Below are 7,790 nucleotides of genomic sequence, written 5' to 3'. Positions count from 1 at the left end.
CCCCCCCGCTTCCGTACGCTAGCCCGAGAGGGGGTGGAGGGAAAGGGGGGGGGGAGGGAGGGAGGGCATGTGAAAAAGCGAAAGATTTTTTTTTTGGGGGGGTAGGGGGTGGGGGTAGGGGGGGGTTGGTGAAAAGGTAAAATAGATGTGGGGTGGGTAGGGGGGGGGTCTAGATGCCCCCTCTTCCGTAACCCCCCCGCTGACCCCCCCAACCCCCACTTCCAGTCCCCCTCGCGGGGGCAACCCCCACTTCCGTACATTTGTTACTACTAATCCTCCACCTGCTCCTCCTCCTATTAGTACTACTACTTCCACTACTACTAATACTAATACTAATACTATTACTACTACTGATACTACTACTACTACTACTACTATTAATAGTAATAATAATAATAATAATAATAATAATAATAATAATAATAATAATAATAATAGTATAATAATAATAATAATAATAATAATAATAATAATAATAATAATAATAATGCGATTACTAAGACAACTCCTCCTGCTCCTCCTCCTACTACTACTACTATCACTACTACTTTTTTTTTTTTTTACAGCTAAGGAGACAGTTCAAGGGCGTAAAGAAAAATATATAAAAAGACCCGCTACTCACTGCTCCTGAGTAGAGAGCAAAGGAGTGTCCAAAAAGAGAGGTCAATTTCGGGAGGAGATATGTCCTGATACCCTCCTTTTGAAAGAGTTCAAGTCGTAGACAGGAGGAAATACAGATGAAGGAAGATTGTTCCAGAGTTTACCAGCGTGAGGGATAAAAGAGTGAAGATGCTGATTGACTCTTGCAGTCAGCATGAAAATATCGATAGAAGATAGAAAGAGGCAACATGGCGACGGAATTTGAGAGGTAGAAGACTATCAGTATGAGGAGGAGAGTTGATGAGACGAAGAGCCTTTGACTCCACTCTGTCAAGGAGAGCTGTGTGAGTGGGCCCCCCCCCAGACATGAGATGCATATTCCATACGAGAGCGGACAAGGCTCCTGTAAATGGATAGCAACTATGCGGGGAAGAATAACTGGCGGAGACGGTACAGAACGCCCAGCCTAGAGGAAGCTGATTTAGTAAGAGATGAGATATGAGGTTGCCAGTTGAGATTTTGAGTTAACGATAGACCGAGAATGTTTAGTGCTGAAGAAGGTGATAGCTGAGTGTTGTCGAAGAATAGGGGATAGTTGTTTGGAAGATTGTGTCGAGTGGATAGGTGGAGAAACTGTGTTTTTGAGACGTTGAAGGACACCAGGTTCCTGTGGAGTGGGTCTTCTATTAAAAGAAGTTGAGTAATGCAGAGTGGAGTCATCGGTGTAAGAATGGATAGGACAGTTCGTTTTGGAAAGATCATCACGGTCACTGTTCTTCCCCTAAATCTATTAACAGTGGTGTCCCACAGGGTTCTGTCCTATCTCCCACTCTTTTTCTGTTGTTCATTGATGATCTTCTTTCCAAAACGAACTGTCCTATCCATTCCTACGCCGATGATTCCACTCTGCATTATTCAACTTCTTTTAATAGAAGACCCACCCTTCAGGAACTTAACGACTCAAGGCTGGAGGCTGCAGAACGCCTAGCCTCAGACCTTACTATTATTTCCGATTGGGGCAAGAAGAACCTGGTGTCCTTCAACGCCTCAAAAACACAGTTTCTCCACCTATCCACTCGACACAATCTTCCAAACAACTATCCCCTATTCTTTGACAACACCCAGCTATCACCTTCCTCAACACTTAACATCCTCGGTCTATCCTTAACTCAAAATCTCAACTGGAAACTTCATATCTCATCTCTTACTAAATCAGCTTCCTCGAGGCTGGGCGTTCTGTACCGTCTCCGCCAGTTCTTCTCCCCTGCACAGTTGCTGTCCATATACAGGGGCCTTGTCCGCCCTCGTATGGAGTATGCATCTCATGTGAGTGGGGGCTCCACTCACACAGCTCTTCTGGACAGAGTGGAGGCAAAGGCTCTTCGTCTCATCAGCTCTCCTCCTCATACTGATAGTCTTCTACCTCTTAAATTCCGCCGCAATGTTGCCTCTCTTTCTATCTTCTATCGATATTTCCACGCTGACTGCTCTTCTGAACTTGCTAACTGCATGCCTCCCCTCCGCGGCCCCGCTGCACTCGACTTTCTACTCATGCTCATCCCTATACTGTCCAAACCCCTTATGCAAGAGTTAACCAGCATCTTCACTCTTTCATCCCTCACGCTGGTAAACTCTGGAACAATCTTCCTTCATCTGTATTTCCTCCTGCCTACGACTTGAACTCTTTCAAGAGGAGGGTATCAGGACACCTCTCCTCCCGAAACTGACTTATCTTTCGGCCACCTCTTTGGATTCTTTTTGGGAGCAGCGAGTAGCGGGCTTTTTTTTTTTTTATTAATGTTTACTTTTTTGTGCCCTTGAGCTGTCTCCTTTGCTGTAAAAAAAAAAAAATGAACAACAGAAAGAGAGTAGGAGATAGGACAGAACCCTGTGGGACACCACTGTTAATAGGTTTAGGGGAAGAACAGTGACCGTCCACCACAGCAGAAATAGAACGGTCAGAAAGGACTCTGGAGATAAAGGTACAGAGAGAAGGATATAAACCGTAGGAGGGTACTTTGGAAAGCAAAGATTTGAGCCAGACCCTTTCAAAAGCTTTTGATATGTCCAACACAATAGCAAAGGTTTCACCGAAACGGCTAAGAGAGGATGACCAAGAGTCAGTTAGGAAGGCAAGGAGATCACCAGTAGAACGTCCCTTGCGGAACCCATACTGGCGATCAGATAGAAGGTCAGAAGTGGAAAGGTGCTTTTGAGTCTTCCGGTTAAGGATTGATTCAAAAGCTTTAGATAGACAAGAAAGTAAAGCTATAGGGCTATAGTTCGAGGGATTGGAACGGTCACCCTTTTTAGGCACAGGCTGTACAAAGTCATACCAGCAGGAAGGAAAGGTAGATGTTGACAGGCAGAGGCGAAAGAGTTTGACCAGGCACGGTGTCAGCACGGAAGCATAGTTTTTAAGGACAATAGGAGGCACTCCATCAGGTCCATAAGCCTTCTGAGAGTTGAGGCCAGAGAGGGCATAGAAAACATCATTTGGAAGAATTATAATAACAGGCATAATGGAGTCAGAGGGGGGATGAGTAGGAGGAATATGCCCAGAATCGTCTAGGGTGGAGTTCTTACAGAATGTTTGAGCGAAGAGTTCACCCTTAGAGACAGATGAGACGGCAGAGCTGCCGTCAGGGTTAAGGAGAGGAGGGAAAGATGAAGAAGTGAAATTAGAGGAGATATTTTTGGCTAGATGCCAGAAGTCACGGGAAGAATTAGAAGAAGCAAGGTGTTGACATTTTATATTGATAAAAGAAGTTTTGGCAAGTCGGAGAATAGATTTGTCACGATTCCGGGCTGAAATGTAAAGGTCAAAGTTAGCGGGTGTTCGAAGGCTCTGGAACCTTTTGTGAGCTGCCTGTCTATCTTTAATAGCACGAGAACAAGCATGATTAAACCAAGGCTTTTTAGCATGAGGAGTAGAGAAAGAACGTGGAATGTATGCCTCCATTCCAGAGACAATCACCTCTGTGCTGCGCTGGGCACACACAGAGGGGTCTCTCTCCTGGAAGCAGTAATCATTCCACGGGAAATCGGAAAAGTACATCCTCAGTTCGTCCCACCGAGCTGAAGAAAAATGCCAGAAGCATCGCCTCTTCGGTGGGTCCAGAGGATGTACAGGAGCGATAGGACAGGATACAGAAATAAGGTTATGATTGGAGGAGCCCAACGGAGAGATCAGTTTGACAGAGTAAGCAGAAGGATTAGAGGTAAGGAAGAGGTCTAGAATGTTGGGCCTGTGTCCAAGGCGGTCGGGAATACGAGTAGGGTGCTGAACCAACTGCTCTAGGTCGTTGAGGAGAGCAAAGCTGTAGGCCTGTTCAACAGGCTAGTCAGTGAAAGAGGATGAAAGCCAAAGCTTGTGGTGAATCTTGAAATCTCCTAAGATGGAGATTTCAGCGAAGGGAGAGTGAGTCAAGATGTACTCCACTTTAGGGTTCAAATAGTCAAAGAATTTTACATAGTTAGTAGAATTAGGTGAGAGATTAACAGCACATATGTATTTATTAATAGAATGACAATAAAGTCTTAGCCAGATGGTAGACAATTCTGAAGAGTCAAGGTCGTGGGCACGTGAGCAAGTGATGTCGTTGCGCACGTAAGCACAACATCCAGCTTTGGATTGAAATTTAGAGATAGTAGGAGGGAACAGAGTAGAGGTTGCTGTCAGTAGCCTCAGAAACCTGTGTTTCGGTGAGGAAGAGAAGGTGAGGTTTAGAAGAGGAGAGATGGTGGTCCAGAGAATGAAAATTAGAACGAAGACCGCGAATGTTGCAGAAATTGATAAGGAGGAGGTTTGAGGAGTCATCAGGACACCTTTCAAGTCGGCAGCCAGAAGGGGAGTCCTCCCTGGGGGAATTTATGGTCCCCCTCCCAGGCGGGGACTCCGAGGCTCTGTAATTTTTCGCCAATTTGAATTTTGAATTTTGGGAAAAGGTGTGTGTGTGTTGTGTGAATGTAGTGTGGTGTAAAAAGAGAGAGGAACTGTCTTTAGAGAGCATGCTGAACTGCTCTCTGGTGTTGATGAGACAAAAGGGAAACGGTTAGTGAGGACATGGGAAGGGTCTTTGAAGGGCTTCAGCACCCTCCTCGCTTCCCATATATCCTCACCGGGAATAGCTCACGCCCGTTCGGTAGGTGTCTTCCTACCTACTCGTACTACTACTACTACTACTACTACTACTACTGCTGCTCCTACTACTACTGCTACTACTACTATTACTACTACTGCTACTTTAACTTTAATGATAACAATGATAATAATAATGATAATAATATTAATAATAATAATAATAATAATAATAATAATAATAATAATAATAATAATAATAATAATGATAATAATAATAATAGTAATAATAATAATAATAATAATAATAATAATAATAATAATAATATTAATAATAATAATAATAATAAAAATAATAATAATAATGGTAAGATAATAACAATATTCAGCTGTATTGATGATTTCGCCAATATAGTAATGAATAAAAAATAAATAAATAATAAATAATAAGAAGGAGAAAGAGGTGGATGACACACACACACACACACACACACACACACACACACACACACACACACACACACACACACGCTCTCGCTCTCTCTCTCTCTCTCTCTCTCTCTCTCTCTCTCTCTCTCTCTCTCACACACACACACACACACACACACACACACACACACACACACACACATGCACGCACGCACCCACGCACGCACGCACTCGCTTCCTCTCTCTCTCTCTCTCTCTCTCTCTCTCTCTCTCTCTCTCTCTCTCTCTCTCTCTCTCTCTCTCTCTCTCTCTCACACACACACACACACACACACACACACACCTGGGGAGGAATAGCGACAATGCCGTATCTTAATTGTCTCTGTCAATGATAGTTCGAGTTTGGGTGTCCTCCAGGCCATTGGAGTCGATAGTATCTGTACCTCCTCGTCCAGTTAATCGATAGCCATTGAAAGAACCTACAGTGACTCCGTAAGGATTACTGGATCATCGCCAAAAAACAGGTCAATGACCTTGGTGTGGCCAACAGATTATGCACGGTGACTTTGATACATAGTTCCCAATACCCACTCTTTACTGCCTAATACCCACTCCGTGCAAGTGTTGAAAAATGATGGGGCCTTACTCGCGTGCTCACTGGAAAGCTGTTGGACATCCCACACACACAATCACAGCACTTCCAGTTCAAGAATACATACAAGTCATTAAACACAGAGTTGCAGGAGCTCCCAGAGTACCTCGCTATGCGCTGAATCAAGCGTTTTTTTTTTAAAGTTCGACTTCGCCGCAAGCATCCCTTGATTCTGATAACAGATCCATAAGATACTTGTAAGATTCCACACCACTCCTCCCCTTGTTCCCTTTACAAATATGGCATTGTGGATGAGGGGATCGACGCCTATTTTGCGTCTTTTCACCTTATTAAGGCCTGTCTTAGATACTTGGGACCTCGCCCTTTCACGCTTTTAAACCTCAACTGGTATTACGAGTCGCCTTCTTGGCGTCTCCCTGCAGAGCATTTCCGTGTCTACTCGCTCCGAGTCGTTTGTTCAGGCTGGCTGGTCATTCCAGGATCGTGGCAACGTACCATCGTTACAGCCTTCGAGTAGCTGCTTGTAAAGGGAAGACAACTATAAACCCGTCGACGCTGTTATAGCTCCGGAACACCCCGCTCGACCTACACTCGTCCCGAGCGAGGCTTCACAATTCCCGCAGCGGAACGCCTCGAACGCCTTGCCCAAGCTCCACCCGGCGCGAGTGGGGGCCCTGACGTCAGAAGCCGAAGCAACCTCGGACGTTGGTGCGCTGAGGACAGGAAACGACTCCAGGACTCGGTCGAGCCAGCTCGCTAGGCACTGGCTCCTCTTCACCACCTAAAGAGTCCTCCAACTGACGAGGCTGCTGTCGCGTTACGCCCAGTCCGGTACTGCCCTCCATCACTCGGCCGTAGCACCGCTGTGGTCTACCCGGGGAAGACGCTGTTGGCATCGAGACCGTATATCCGGGCCGCCCCTTGCCGGCCTTACCACGCCGGCCGGCCTACCTGTCTCCAGTGGGCTGTGTGAGCGGCCTTACCACGCCGGTCGTCCTACCTGTCTCCCGTGGGCTGTGCGAGCTGAAGTGCATATTAAAGGCGGAGTTTACATCTTGTGTATCGCTTCTCCTGACTACACTGTGTAAGTGGGGTGCAAAACACATGGCTAAGGAGGAAAACTGTTAGCCCGGAACAGCCTTGGGCCCCTGCAGTCTCGTTCCTTCACACTGCTGCAAACGCTGCGTCCCATTTTGTGTCACAGGAGTCTACATGAAGACCAGTGACGTGAGCCGCGCTGCAGTGTCCCGAGTTCCTTGTTACCGGTTATGAATTATATTCTAATTTGAACTCGAAGTATCACTAAATCTTCAGCTCATTGTTTGTGTTATTTTGCCTCTGCCAACGCTTCCCAACACTATACAGTCCAGACGTTTCTGGAATCCTGGAGAGCAATGATCTCCAGCGCCTCCTCGTCTCCTTTACACTACTACATGTCGACAACAGTACTCTAATACGCTTACCTCTCTTCTGGCCACTCATTCCCTTATCTTTTGAGAAAGCAGCGCTTAACGGGCTTTTTTATTATTTTTTTTTTGTTGCCTTATCCGTACGCACACAAAACGAGTGGGCTTACCGTGACTTTTCAAGCTAGAATTGATTCAACCCTTACGTGATGCAGCTGAAGACAGCCTTGTCTGCCTGCACTGCTGGAGGCAAGACGACAAATGAAGCAGTTGGCACGGTGGTATTCCATGATGGCAAGGGCAACCATTGATAGGCAATTTTGACAGACCAACCTGGCCGAAGATATCAGCATTCAGATTGGGATGGCAGACTTGGGGCCTGGGGACTGTAGTGTCCTGTCGCTGCATGCGATAATGTGGTGCGATAAGATAACCCAGTGATATAAGAGAAAAGGGGAGTGGGGTAAGCAAGTGGGGGTTGAGGACCCGAAGTGCTCTTTTTTGGGGGGTACCTTGGGGGTAGCTGCCACCACCCGAACGATCTAAGGAGAAGTAGGTTTCCTAAGATTCCTTTTACCCCAGTCAATAACGATAGCAAGGTCTGAGTTTTAGGGTTCTGCAGCCTCCGGTCTGGAATCTTGTATTTCCTGTTGAAAGAGTC

General features: G+C 46.0%; 1 protein-coding gene across 1 annotated transcript in view; it reads right to left on the bottom strand.

Annotated features, from left to right (window-relative positions):
* LOC126980612 (uncharacterized) overlaps window positions 1–7,412 on the bottom strand; it is a 61,182-nt gene extending 53,770 nt beyond the window's left edge. The window contains exon 1 of the mRNA XM_050830716.1: window positions 7,336–7,412. The gene's annotated coding sequence lies outside the window, so the exon portion shown is untranslated. The remainder of the gene's footprint in view (window positions 1–7,335) is intronic.
* Between the last annotated feature and the right edge of the window lie 378 nt (window positions 7,413–7,790).

Source organism: Eriocheir sinensis, chromosome 44, assembly GCF_024679095.1.
Source record: "Eriocheir sinensis breed Jianghai 21 chromosome 44, ASM2467909v1, whole genome shotgun sequence".
Classification (NCBI taxonomy): Eukaryota; Metazoa; Arthropoda; class Malacostraca; order Decapoda; family Varunidae; genus Eriocheir; species Eriocheir sinensis.
Note: the sequence above shows the minus strand (reverse complement) of the source record. Positions and strands in the feature narration are given on the sequence as shown.